The sequence below is a fragment of the Antedon bifida genome, chromosome 8, assembly GCF_963402885.1.
Source record: "Antedon bifida chromosome 8, ecAntBifi1.1, whole genome shotgun sequence".
In the NCBI taxonomy this organism is placed as follows: domain Eukaryota; kingdom Metazoa; phylum Echinodermata; class Crinoidea; order Comatulida; family Antedonidae; genus Antedon; species Antedon bifida.
The window spans coordinates 856813-872017 of record NC_136233.1 but is presented as its reverse complement, the minus strand read 5'-3'; the positions used below and the strand labels follow the sequence as shown (position 1 = coordinate 872017).

Below are 15205 nucleotides of genomic sequence, written 5' to 3'. Positions count from 1 at the left end.
TTTTGGGATTCCTCTGTGATTTAATTGCGCCGGTGTTGTATCAGAAATATAAAATACCTTTATTCTTTTATTATCGAAATAAAATTAGTATTAGGTAGATAATATTTTACAATATTTGTATTGTGTATTATACAATTTAATTTTGAAAATTAAAAGTATATTTCTCTGCTGCGTAGGTAACCAACCAATGGGATTATCAGTTTTAAAACAATTTGGGATTAAGGTCAATACGTTTGTAACCAACCAATAGAATTCTATGTTCTTTTTCTGACGACTGGGGCGCCATGTCCAATCTAAATTGATTGGTATGTTTTTATTTCGAGGCTACATACTAGGCCTAGGTTATGCTTTCTTTCTTTCATGGTAAGTAACGATTTTCAACTATTTATGAATGTTCTTTTATCTTTAAATAAACTAGGCCAAATATAGTAATAATTTGTATTTATTTAAACAGTTATGACGATGATTTCTAACGACACAGCCAGCGTGGACTCGACTGTGTTGTGTGACTTTTTGATTTGAGTGTAATGTTGGGGCACAGCCAGCAGAGGCAGAAGTGTGGGTGGTGGTGTGACTGGGTTGCGTTTGTAAGTGTCGCCTGCTACTAGGTATCCCCTACCATTTCATCTATGGACGTTCTTTTCGGCCACACGAATTAGAAGGCCAAAACAATTAAATGTTTGACAAATGTTGGAAATTCCCAAAATGTTTCATGTTCATTTCGACATGAAATGCTAACATTAAAAATAAGTTTTTTTTAAGGTACCCGCTAATGCGTTGAGTTGAGCCACCAGTCTAGTAAAAAAAATGTACTTTCTCAACAAAAATAAATTACCTCTTTCTAGGCCAGGCAATGGCGAGTAAGATAATTGGTAACGTTTGAAATTAGTTGATGATCAAATCAATTTCCGGTATTTTTTATATTGAGAGCTGCTAGATACACTTTCGGTCATAACGTTTTTTCATACACGTTGACCACTGTCATTGGACACAATTTCAAATGTGTCGGTGGAATTGAACTAGGTAAATTTGGCAATGCCAAAACCAGCAACCAACATTATTGGTGACTGAAATAATCCTGGAGACCTTTTTTCATATCAGCCCTATCTATATCAGTATTAAAGTGTTCAGGTATGGTACTTGGAAATTATCCATTAGGATATATTTAGCTAAACTAAAAATCTGCAATCCAAGTGTTTAATGATATAGGTCAGGAGGAAGACCATTATTCATTCAGTGAAACCTCAACAACAACTCATCAAGCAAAATTAGACACACCTACCTATGAAATTAAATTAGTTATTTCCGTTCCATTATTTTATATAAACTAAACTTTTGAGAGAACTTTTGTAATCTTGATTTTATATTTAATATTGTGATTTTTATGTTTGCAGTATTTAACAAAAAATAAATTTACAGCCAACTTTGTTATATCCAAAAGATGTTCCTTTAAATATCAATATTATACAAATTGTAAAATACATAGTGTTTGCTACAGTACATTTGTATTGCATTTAATCATTTTATAATTATTTATATACAGGAAGAATGTCTATATGTAAGGCCTGGAATTTGTATCTTCAATGTAAATAAAAACTACCAATACTGTACCACCACTTCCTAAGCCACAAGATGGGATTTTGTGTATTACTTCCATCCTGTTGGTAGCTGGTTGTTCACATAGTGAAAGAAACCAGGTTTTTTTTTAAATAAATAAATTATTTTGGCATAATGTTTCTAACAATCTAATTATAAAATTATAATTCAAGAGCATATTATGATTCAAGTACAGAAGCATAGAATATTATTTAATTAATTGTTTACGAACAATTTCAATTATTTTACAACATTACTTGTCTTTGTCAATTCATATTGCACCCCTACTATGGATATTTTCTAAAATCTACCCTAGCGAACTTTATTGAGATTATCAATCTGTGTTTGGTAAATCATTTATTTTTCTCAATTTCTACAAGAAATTCATAGTAAATAAAATCAGTTTCTTGTAAGTTCTATGAAAAAAACAAGCACATTCTTTGAAAAACAAATTAAGTAAATTTCAATTTCATATCATTAATCCTGTACATTAAAATGTGTTACTGTTGTAGCTAACTAAACAGCTATAGCAAAGCACTGGACTATAATAAATGTGAGCATATATGCATCCAAGTGTGTGATACGATTGGATCATGTTTTTGTTTTCCAATAACATTTACAATGGCAGTCTCTTGATGACCGTTCATTGACACTGGGTTTCATTTATTTTACTAAGGATATTTGTTTGTGATTATTCTAGTGAAAAAATTACTTGGTAAACTTAATAACTAACTAATGATTTCTACTTCTGTATATATCAAACAATAACATGATGGTTTTTATGAAGAATGTTTGTTTAGATTTTGTGAATACATGTATAAACTATTAGTATATAATATTCTAGATAAATTGGTTTTTGATTATTCCATTAATTCCATAAAAATGAATAGCTTTTGAAACTATCAAACCAACATTCTCTTTAAATCTATTTCGTGCCCAGCTTACCTGGATAAACCAACAATAGCCCATGCTTGCCAGAGGGAGGGCTTAGATACGAAAACATTCTCTTAAATATACAGCACCTACTGAAATATGGGCACCATTTCAAAAGGACATCATACTGTTTTACCCGAGCAGTTTGAAAAAAAAAAAAAGTGATGTTGACAGATCATGTCACTGATGATGCTGTTTCAATAATAAATGTGATTACCAGAAAGGTTTAATGTGTCAAATTAATTAGAAACAACTTTGGGAAATTATTACTGATAGTTGGTTTTTAAGAAAATTAATTTCCTTGGAATTCCCAAATTTGTTTAAAAAGATTGCCTGCTGTACTGTATTACTGTATAAGAAATAATGGAAAATACATTGCATGTCAATTCTTTAGTACAGGTAGTAGTAGGTATACTTAAAAGCTACAGTAAGCTAAAATGAAGAACGCTTTGAAAGTCATTGGTAACCATGTACTGTACTATAGATATGATGACCAAATATGGAACATGATTATTTAAGGAAGTGCGTTGATAAAACATTGTCATTAATAATGTTTCTAACAGGTGGTTTTGCTCTACATTAATGTAGGATGTGGTTTATTTAAGCTCCATATATAATACTTCATTCAGTGTAAAACAATAATGTATACCGTACAATGGAATGTTTAATGGGAAATTTAAAACTGTCGGTAAATTTTTCAATCTATATCGTGTCTAGCTTACCTGGATAAACCAACATAAGCCTCTCTCTCCGACGAGAGGTAAACATTACGAAAAGAAGAACATTAATAACATTAATTTTTCCGCACCCCCGTCCATTTAAATGTTGTTTACCAATAGAAAAAGTAAGGCCTTATAATAGTGTCATGAACATACAGTTATATTTATAATCAAAATAAATAACTGTGTTTTATTTTATATTTTATGGCATACAGTTAGCTTCATTTTAATTCTTTAATCATAGAAAGTTTTGGAAATTTGATTCAGATTAAAAAGTGATGTTTTTTTAGATCTGAAACAAAAATATGAACTAGAACAACGATGAATATATCTTGAACGCTGAGACAAGTACAGTATGAAACGATTAGCTGAAACTAGATCGACTGATTATAATTGTACTATCCAAAAATGTAAATTACGTCAAGAAACCAAATTAGATCATATTTTTTTATGTTCTAAAAGCATCAAGAATGATTAGCAATGCATCAATTTATTTGGTCTAATAATTGTAGTTGATGAATGAGAGTGTTCTGACGTCGTCGTCATAGTTGCTTTAAGCTACCATCATTTTTGAAAGATCTATCTCTCTCTCTTCAGAGTCTAATATCAATATTTGCATTGTCATCACGGCCATGCTTCAGTTGAAAGCTCGCAGGGCTTATTGTACACAAGGCCTTGCATTGTTAGTTATATTGAATTTACACTAACAACCATATGCTGTATAGATTCAATGCTTTAATATAATCAACTCTGGTTATGATTTAAGTGCATTTATTAAACTAGAATAGTGTAGATTGCTGAACTATGACCTCTTCCTGAACTATGACCTCTTGTTGGTATGGTACTAACTGTATCTTGAGATTATGTTTAGAATATAATCTACTGTTAAAGTTTCAAATAAAAAATCCATTGCATTTGAAATATTTTCAACAATAAAATCTTGTTACATTGACTTGCTAGAGCATTGATTTGATTTCGCAGATACAGTAATACAGTGTGGAGATATGCATGGGAAGATATGCTGATTATTTTGGGACCTTCACTCTGCCGTAGAGTATCTTACGCTTAACCTAGCCTTAATTCATGCAGAATGTACCTCTCCTACTGTAATTTACATAATTAAACATGTGTTTTAAAGGTCTTAGCTTTTTGCACATGTTGGATGTTAAATAGTAATGTTGATCAGTATCCCAAGACCCATCATTTGATTACTTAGAACTCTTCTTTAATCCACTTTTTATTTCAAATCATTAATCTTCAATTTTATCTGAAATCATATGGGATATTTTAAATATCATGTTTCATGCATGCAAAAAAATCATTTAATCTTCAAATGTAATGATATCATTAATCATGTCTGTAATTGCAAATGTCATTTGAGAATTTTGGTTATTAATATTTATAGGAGCATGATTATCAATTCTTCAATAACAAATATGAAATTAAAAAAAGGAACTTTTTCTAAAATTTTAGACATTTATGTGTCTTGTACAAATTGTACAAACGTGTACATTTTAGTTTTGAATATACAAAATACTGTATAATAGTAATACCAGCAAAATTTTCTAGTCTAAATTGGCACCAATCTGTGTTTATGTTCCTTGACTGAAAGAAAGAATGAATAATATAAAGCTAATAAAATGTAATGTTTTCCAAACTCTCACTCTCCAAAAAACTAGTATAAAACGAGCATTGGGATCGGCCTGTCCAAAAGGTTGTATGGGATTATTTGAAGTAACTATTTCTCCTTCTACCTAATTACTGATAATGCTATAGTAGCCAAAATCAGGGTGAAGTTGAATGTTTGTAATTTATATGTATGTTGGGTATATGATGATTGCTAGTTTCTGCCATGTCTTTAAAAAAATAAGTATTTGATATGAGATGATCCCTGTATTGCAGTTTGATGCATAGCAAAGTAGGGCAGTTAATATGTATCAGTTGTATTAACAAAATATTGTATTAATTTCTTGAAGAAAGTTTGTTTGATTAACAAAAAGATATGCATCAAGCAAAAAAAATAGGACTAATATACTGTAACAATAACATTGTTACATTAATCAGCATTTCAATAATGTATGGTAAGGCTTTTTGATTGTCATCGTTAGCAAGAATACTGTACCTTAGCCACATTTTGAATTACTCACGTTTATTTTCGAATTTAAAATATGGAAAACTACAGAATGCCTGATGTTATTAATTTAGAATTTTTCTATCATTTTCAATATTCACATTCAAAATTATGATTTTTGTCATTTAAAGGAGAGCGTCAGGAGCCGGATGCAAATATACATTAAAGCGTAATAAATATTCCATCAATATAGCCTTCCTTCCAAATGGGATTTGGATTGCCTTGTCCAAACAACAGTGATTACATTACATTGTTTTATTAAAATTAACAATAAATATATTTTTCATACTCTTGTTTGATAAGTACAGTAGTTGTTGTACTGTAGTATATTGTAATACGTGACCTAAAAGTACTGTTATAAGTTTGCTTGTTTTTATATTAGTTTCTAATTTATTGTTTTAAAAATTTTAAATTAATTTTTTCTGTAGAAATACTATATCTTCTTGTGTGTACTGTATACAAAATCATATAAGTTACAAAAGGCAATTTGTCATCATAATATGAAGTTTCTTAAAATAAGAGAAAATATATTTTTTATCTTGAAACTTGTGGAAGCGTTGCTGTGTACTGTACCATGATCAGTGTACGCGAAAATGTATGTTACATATTTTATAAATTTCTAAAATCCAATATTAATTGTTTTTAGTGTTTCTGCGAGTCTGATCATTTTTAAGTGATTATTTTTTTCCTTTTTGTGATGCGTTCCATTTTTTGTTAGCTGTTGATAAGTGAAAGCAATATTGAAAGTTAATGCATTTTTGCCAGAAGCTAATTTTCTATTTTGATTAACCTGTTGAAATGTAAAGTTATATAAACAACATGTACATGTTGATTAGTAGCTATACTGTATAATATGTTTGGTATCTGCCGACTATCACAGTATTTTCCATTACACTTTTCCGCTTAGGGAGAAATGATATAGGATGGCGGAACCGGTAACTCTCTTGGTTTTTGTGTGATTTTCATAATTTAATTTTCACTACACTTGGTTGGTCTGTTTGTCTGTAATTATTGTATTCATCATTGTCATCATAATCTCCATCCATTTCTACTTTAATATTTTGGTTTTAACCTGCCATACTTTATTCAACTTTCTAAGATCACAAAGTTAACATCAATCTCTCATATCTTTTTATGATAAAAATATTTAGTAATTAATATCTTTTTTTTGTCATATTCTGTTATATCGCAAACACATTATTATTCTGTTTATAAGTTCTGTTGCATACATTATGCAAATACCTTTGTTTCCAAAGTCATAAAATACTTTCTTAACTTTTAATTATTATTATTGTAAGTATTCCAAATAGTTTATGAATTTAATTGTGAGTGGGTGTATTGTATACCATATCTCATTTGTCTTGTAGTCTAGTTAATTGTACTGTTTCCGATGCCATACATTTTCTCTCACTCACTGAATAATTGAAATATCCTGGCAACCATGGCTGGTCCTTTCTGTACTTTTATATCAATGTTTGTTATCCGTTTTAATTTCATTTTTTAAAATTTTGATCTGCATCCAACATTGGTGCACTAAATTACCATCACTAGTTTTTGACTAATTTTTTATACCATTTTTGTTTTACAGGACTGTAAATTTATGTGGATCTTTTAATAAAGAGTTGGTAAACACCTTTTAGGAGGTAAGCATTTATGTTTTTTTGTATTTGTTTATGAGGGCCAGGCAGTCACTTCAATGAATGGTGATGTGTGTTGCCTAAAAAATGCTAAGGTTTACAAATGATTTATAGTTACTGCAGTAATTGCAGTAATAGTGTTGATGTGATCCCTAAAAATACATAGTCTTTTTAAAAAGTAAACGTGTTTGCTTGAACTTGGAGCTAAATTTCATTGGCTTTGCCATTACTGCCAGTCTAGGCTACTAGACTACTTAATATTTTTATGTTTTTTCTTTTAAAAAATGATATTTCGAAAATTCTTTTGTGTCGTAATGTTTATATAGAATTGATTGACTACTTTGTTATCACTAGTTCCTAGTTCTATCAGTGATTACAACATATATATGATTATTTTAATCTCTGCTGATTATTCTATTTGTATGATGTATGGTAGATTATCAATGCCATTATTGTCATTGTCATGACTTCTTGTTTATTTTAGCATACGCTTAAATTAGATGACGCCAATTTGATAATCTTGTCGCATCCAGGGGGAAAATTTGATCGATTTTCAAGATATAAAACTGATCTATAGAACAACATAGTTCTCATTAAAATTTGGTTCTAAATATCTAAAGGTCTGTCTACACTATAAAACTAGTTTGACAAAGAAAGTGTGATTCAAAAGGTAGTGATATGTATGCCCAAATATGGTAGTGATTTAACATTTTTTTGTCACATATTATTTGATAGTGTAGACAGAGCTTAACACGTGATTCTGTTTTTAAGAGGATAAAAGCAAAAGAAATCAGTATGTATTGTCAATAGTGCAAAGTAATTGTATGAATAATATTGTATTAATAACCAAGGGAATATGCTTAAAAAACGTCCTACAAAACGAGTACCAGCTGCCGTCTAAGTTTGTCATATTGAGTTTGTTCTTTACATTGTTTTAGTTATAGAACTGGAATAATTTATCTATTTCTACCACCACTGAGAATAATCAATGTTGTCAATACAGTACTTAAATATCACATGATGTCAACAGGAACTGTAGAATAATAATAATAATAATACAGCGTGAAGCAATATCAGAGAATACCTGGTTTTCATTCGTGGATTGTAATAATACCGTGTGCACCTGGTTCTCGTTTTAATTGGCAACATACAGTTGTTTAACAGGCTACCTTTATTACCCATACGGATATGAATACATAGTATAATATAATAATCATTGATTGACTTGCGGTATAAAGAAATCCACAAATATCTGTGTCTGAACTTGCAATACACTTTACGATCTATGATATAATTTTTGAAGGAACTTCCTGGTTTTGGTCATAATTAATTGTTACAGTTTTGGAATGTTGTTTGTGAAAGAACAAACAATTGTATGCATTGACTGAATGTTGTCTGAAATAGAATTTGTATTAATAATTAATAATTTTCAGTAATTCCTCCAAGACCAGACATACACACATTGAATAAAGACCCTATTTTTATTTACTATTTTTGTTGTTATAAATTACAAGTATTGTCAAGGTTGCTCATTTCTTTAATCAGTTAAAATTATAAACAATATTTTTGAGTAGATTTTGTGCAAGGATTTCATTCTGTTGTTGCAATCATCGTCGTCGAACCATTAGAAGTTAATGAGGTTCGATTTTCATTTTTCATTTGTCCTTCAAAAACTGTCGCTCTTTGTTGTCTTTCAAGATGAAAAAAAAAGGTTTTATTTTCAAAATAACAGAAAATAAAATTCTGACTCATTGGAAGGAGAGAAAACATTTTAACATAAATTCAGTTTTGTTTTCTATTTATCTGTTAAATGCAATTATTTAGCAAGGGTTTTGTAGTCCGACACACTGCTTACTGCAGTAAAACAATAAAGTTACTGCAGAGTAGAACAGTTTTGACCTGATTTTTTTGGCCTTTTCTGTGGAGAAAAACAAATATCCATAGAAAATATATGTATACTTTAGTGTTAACATTCCTTATTTTTTTTGTTCGTTTTCGGAGGAATATATTAATGAGGATAGAATATTCAAAATAGTTTTTAAGAAGACAGTGAAATATGCGACACAAATGAACATAGACAAAGGCAAATAAATGTCCATTAGGTGCTCATAGTTATCGCCATTTGAGAACAAAGATATTCCCTTGATACAGACAAAGCCAACATCAGTAGATAAAGACTCAGAACAAGTTTTGAATATCATTTATTTCATTGCAATTAGTAAAAGGTTGTGTGTACTTTAGAATAAAATAACAATCACATGGTACTCTCATGTCAGTTGTAGATTAAGCGTCAAATCACTGTCTCTGGTTTAAGCTTTTGTACTATGCATTTGGGTGGGAAGAAACGGTTGTGGGCTTGTACCAAATTCTACTGGTTTGCTTGAAAGTTTTAGCCAATGCGGGAAAAGAAGAGTATTGACTGTAATACACCATAATAGGTTATTGCAATTGCTACATTTTTATTATTAAAAAAAAGATGTTTTAAAAAAGAATGATCAAAGTTGCTTAGATTATGAACGTAGAGTATCCTGAAGTGTGTTTATATAGCAGCTACAGTAATTATTTAAACTTGAACTTGATGAATTGCTCTTTATAACCCATTGACAGTTTTCATTTTGGAGAAAATAGTTTAATTTCTTATTGTTAAAAATACTGTTTGTAGATTAATTAATTCTAGGAAAAGTTGAATTTATAGTTTTGCAGATCAGGCCTACCTGTACTTTTACTACACTAAAAAGTATCTATTTTTACAGCCAGCAAACATACATTACTGTTTGACATCTTCAAACAGTTATTGAACACCCATCTCTTTCGTATAGCATATAAAATGACGTAATTTCTACATACAGTAGTTCGAGCCTTGTGGTCGTAGCACTTTAGAGAAAATTTATTTTGGTTCGGCACTATACAAAAGATATTAACTAGTTTTGATATTTGTAACAAGCAATGTGAAGTTTACAGAACTATTGTATTGTAGTAATTTGCTAGGGTGATTTCGAGCCATGTTGCCATATTGTTAGTTTATACTGAATAATCAACCGTTTAAGGATGTTTTGATAATTTTTTCAATAAGTTGCTTAGAAACCATGCTTTTGTATTGACTCATAATGGAGTGGAAATTTGGTTTATTGGCTTTGATGGTCTTGTGGTTATGTACAGTGTAAACTAAACCTTTGATCATTTGCTCTGTTTTTTACTTTTAGTATCTAAAGCTTTATCTTTATAAAGCCTTATCATTTGTCATATTTACCATCAGTAAGCTTCCATACTTTTATTTACATTCAGATAAAGGAATAATAAGGGATCATGTCGAAATCATTCTACTGCAGTTACTGCAGTAACTACGTTTTCTTTCTCTGGTAACGTAATATTTTAGTTTGTTTCAAATGTAGAAGTTTATGAATATTAGGCAGTCACTGCAATGAACAATGTATATGATTAGAAAAAGCTTGTAATTGCAAGTTTAACAAAATGTCGTAACTGCAGTAACTTCAGTAGAATAACTTTGAGACATAATCCTAAAATGTGAATGAAATATGAATAATTAAATGACAATTATTATAGTTTGTCTCATCTCATTCTACACATTTTCTATGTTTAGTATTTTCTTGACGATTGATTGCGATTACATTGACATTTCTTTCCCAAGATACAAAAACAAAATATTTTCCTAATGATTAGTTTCTGTAGTTAGATGCCTGTGATGACAGCTTTTAATTTCATCATGATTTTATGTGGATTATTGATCAAAGATGATGACATTCACATTCATGTTTATTTTTGTAATTTCTGTGTTTGGTAGTAGTGATTTGTTTTCATCCAATTTAAATTATATTTTTGATATTATTTTAGACTTTTAAATTAAATGGTACTCGTACAAGACTATGTTGTGCAATTGCATATTCTTTAGGTTGTATTTTTATCATATTTTATTAAATTGTTTTGTGTCTTCATTTGCAAGTCTTCCACGACCAAATGAAATTTGTAGATTGGGACAATAAAGTTATTTTAATGTTGTAGTTTGCTGATTATTATTAATTTCCAAATATTATTTGTGCACGAATTCAATATGCCTATGGTATGGTATGGTTGAGATGGTCCCTGAAAGCTGAGTACGCTGCTGCTGTATTGACTAACCAATGGTGACTCATGTATTCTTTGCAACAGTACAAAAGCTTGAAACCAACTAAAAGCTTCTTTTGCTGCTGCAGCTGTTTTTTCCCCTTATAAATTTCTGCCCTATGTATTAAGATTTATGATCAGATCATTAGTGTTCTTGTGTCAAAGTCCATGTTATATTTACCATGATAAGATTCAGTGTGGATACAGTTGACAGGTTAAGGGGCCCTCTCCCAAGTAGATTCAATTTTGGATTGAAAAACAAGTATACAGTAGGTACACTGTTTATTTAAAAGAAAATGAAGGACTATTTCTAAACCACACAGACACCCTTCCACCCCACCCTCTCCCTCCCACTTAACCCTCTTCCCCTCGACCCCTTCGTCTCTCCCAACTGAAATTGTTGAAGAAAAATCAAATCAAAGAACCTGGAATAATAGTTTTAGTGATTATAATTTGATTTGAAGAAGATTCAGAATGAGAGATTATCTTCTGGTCTTTAGTGATTGAACAATGTACAGTGAATTATGTGTACAATTCTGAATTATGAAATTTGAACAATGTACAGTGAATTATGTGTACAATTCTGAATTATGAAATTTGAACAATGTACAGTGAATTATGTGTACAATTCTGAATTATGAAATTTGTGCCGGACAAAGACCAAACTATAGAGCAATCAATGTTGCTGAAAACACTGGTTTCTTTGAAGTAGTACAGTAATACCCGATCCAATGTTTAATGCTCTAAAGCAGCATTTTAAACATAAATGTGAATGACATGTTTTTTAAAACATGCTATGTAGACCATAATAGTTTAGATATTTATTGTATAGATTTGTTAGGTGACAATGTTGAACGGTGCCATTATTGTTAAGGCATTGTTTTCGTTGCACTTATAAACAGGATTGGAAAGGCTTGGTTTCCCACGGGCATTTTCTTTTCACAATTCTAATCATAGTGCTTTTTATGCATAAAAGTATTTGGTAATATATTCCAACAGGTCATATTTGGAACGCTGCCAATAAATCTGCTGCTAGATATTTTGTAATCTGTTTTAAAGGAACAGTTGTTGTTAGTTACTAGATTCAGGTTGTTTAAAGGGACAGTCGCTATAATATAAGTTGTTCTTTTCCAGAAAGGTGACATTATTATTGAAGGAACAGTTATTAGTTACTAGATTCAGGTTGTTTAAAGGGGTAGTCGCTACATGTTGTCCAGATTTAAAGGTAACATTGATTTTATTCAGCTATAAAATATTGTTTTTAAACTTTATTTGTAATATTTTTGTGTCATTTTTCTTGTACGGCAGCCACTTTATGGTTCAGTTCACATTTCCTCTCTTTTTTGTCTTTAAGTAATTTTTCCTTTTTTATTTTAGCTAATTGTAAACAGAAAATGTGTCAATAGAACATGTATTAATACAATAAACTGTATGTAAGATATATTAAGGAGAACTACAAAGCAATCCAGAGAAAAAAAAACCCACATAAAATAAAAAGTATTATGACTCCTATGATCTTAAATTTAGGGTGAATTAGCGGAAACTAAATGTTTTTTAAGAAACAAATTTACCCTAAAAACTATACATTACAAAACTAGTCACTAATCATCGTCAAGTGTAACAGGCGCAAAAGTTTATTTCATTTTTCTATGCTTGTCTTTTATAGACCTTAAAAATGTACATTAATGTATGGCACATTAATGTTATAGGTTAGTAATACTAATGATGGTGACACCATGTCAGTACCTTTGTTGGGTTACATTAATGTAGTCAGCGCAGCAGCCTTGGTTATTGCTGGCTTATGTAACCCTTCTCTGACTGAGTAAATATTGTTTAGCAAGGCTTTATGAAATCTGTTGCAGAGCAGAGTCTATCTTGTCCTGAGGTTGTACAGTACTGTACAGTTCTTGTTCGTAGACTTGTTCATTCCAGCAACAGCATAGCTGCCATATTGTGTATACTCTGCTGGTCCCTTGCTGTAGGGATAAAACTAATGTTAGGGATCATCTGCAAAGTTTTTGAATGTGAGTAATTATGGGATTCTTTTGTTTTAGCATAATTATTTTATAATGTTCGGTTTATTTATGATTTTGTGATAATTATAACTTATAAGATGTTTAGATTGTGTAGTTACTAATTCAGAGTTGTTCGGCCATAAAAATGTCTTTTATAGTTTTATATTCTGTAGAAATGTCAATTAATATATGATTATTATAATATTAGGTTGTTAGATTTGATAAATTAAAGATAAATTAAAAATGATTATATTACAGTAATTGTATATTGAATTGTACAGTTACTGATATTTTATTAGTAACTGGTATTGATAATTTCAACTTGGTAAAATTAAATCTATAAATCAATTATGTATGACTTATGAGTGATGGGCTATTCAAGTTGACTATATACTGCTAACTATATACTGTAGTATATGCCACACCCTGCAATACAAATATTAGTATGATAGGACTAATTGATTGTTATTCATGCTTTTAAAAATGAATTGATATATATTCATTTAAAAATCTATTTTTCTTCGCCTTTATTAAATAGTTTTTCATAATTAATTTTGATATTGTTATTTAAATAATGTTGTAAATTAATAAATTTAATTAATTCCTATTCCACAACCACCTTTCTTAACTATGCATCAATATGCATAGAAACAAGAATTTAATGGAACAAATGCAAAAATAATCAAACTGGGAACATTATTTAATTATTTAAAGTTTTTTGTGTTGTGAAGTATGCATAAATTTATAATTTTAATTCACCGTTTTGTTCATTTATTAAAAAAACAAGTTCTCTTGACATTATATTTATGATCCCTGATTTAAAAATTATGTTGCCATAGCGCTTGCATTAGGGATCATCTTCAATGTGCTTGAATATCAGGAAGTGATGATGTGGCAGTGTTTAATTTAAATTTTTGTTGTTGGCTTGGTAGGGTGTTACCTTTATTCCGTTAACTTGGTAGAAAAAAAAGGAAGACAAACTCGCAATATGCATCATGTGCAACTAAATTGCTGTACACCTTCTATCTTATGTAAATAAATTCAATTAGGTAATGAAAGATAAACACCAAATACTAAGGGGAAGTCATGATTCAAAATAATATTATCCACTGTATTTATTTGAAAAAAATGTTAAATAACTTCTATCTATTTTATTTTCCAATCTATTTTTCATCCCTCTCCATTTACACAGAATGTATGCTTATTCAAGTAAGTAAGTTCAGAGATTCTACTAAAGCTCTGTCTACACTATCAAACTTTATGTGACAAAAAATGTGATGTGCCCATTGGACATGATGATGTCATATCACTATCATATTTGAGCACATCACTCTTTCCTTGTCAAACTAGTTTGATAGTTTAGACAGAGCTTAAGGTTGGAGTTGGTTTTCTTGCATGTTTCTGTCAAATAAAACAACAAATAATTCAGTGAATCTTTAGTATATATTAATATTATAGAGATAAAATATCCAACGTGACCTTTTACATTTTGCTTAGTTGCCATACTACAACACTAATGAAATAAATAGGAATTAATATCATGCAAATGAAATGAAACATGACCGGCCTTTTAAAATTCCGGAATACTGGCCGTTTTAAGGGATTCTGTTTGAAGATGCTTCTCATGAATATTTTGAATAATGTTATGAAACCTTTTCTGATAGTTTGAGGAGACATAAATAGTTGATTTAATGAGTTAGTATAATTTGAATGATTATGATAATACAAGATGACATCATCTTTTCAAATTTATGAAATCTGTATAGTTTTTTAAAGTTGGAAATCATTATTTAAGAGCAGAGAAGGTATTAAATCACTTGAAATTACTAGTAGTAAAGTCTCCCAAAACTGAGCAACCTACTGTTGTAATGTAAGGTTAGTCCAAGATTCATTTTCTGTCCAGAATTTAGTTTCAGTGGCAACAAAAATCTTTGGTTTGAAACTGGTTTTGTGAGAGTTTCTGTTTCTTCTGTTGAATTTTTGAAAGGTTGACAAAATACTGTGCAAACATGTCTACTATTTAATTTGACCTTCGACACGTTTCTTTCAATA

General features: G+C 29.9%; 2 protein-coding genes across 2 annotated transcripts in view; both read left to right on the top strand.

The window, feature by feature from the left end:
* The window catches only part of LOC144849475 (granule associated Rac and RHOG effector protein 1-like), a 200218-nt gene that overhangs the window by 70369 nt on the left and 114644 nt on the right, over positions 1–15205 (top strand). The gene's annotated exons all lie outside the window — the stretch shown is intronic.
* The window catches only part of LOC144849472 (uncharacterized), a 68923-nt gene continuing 54004 nt past the window's right edge, over positions 287–15205 (top strand). Inside the window, exons 1-2 of the mRNA XM_078706389.1 lie at positions 287–363; positions 6968–7022. The gene's annotated coding sequence lies outside the window, so the exon portion shown is untranslated. The remainder of the gene's footprint in view (positions 364–6967; positions 7023–15205) is intronic.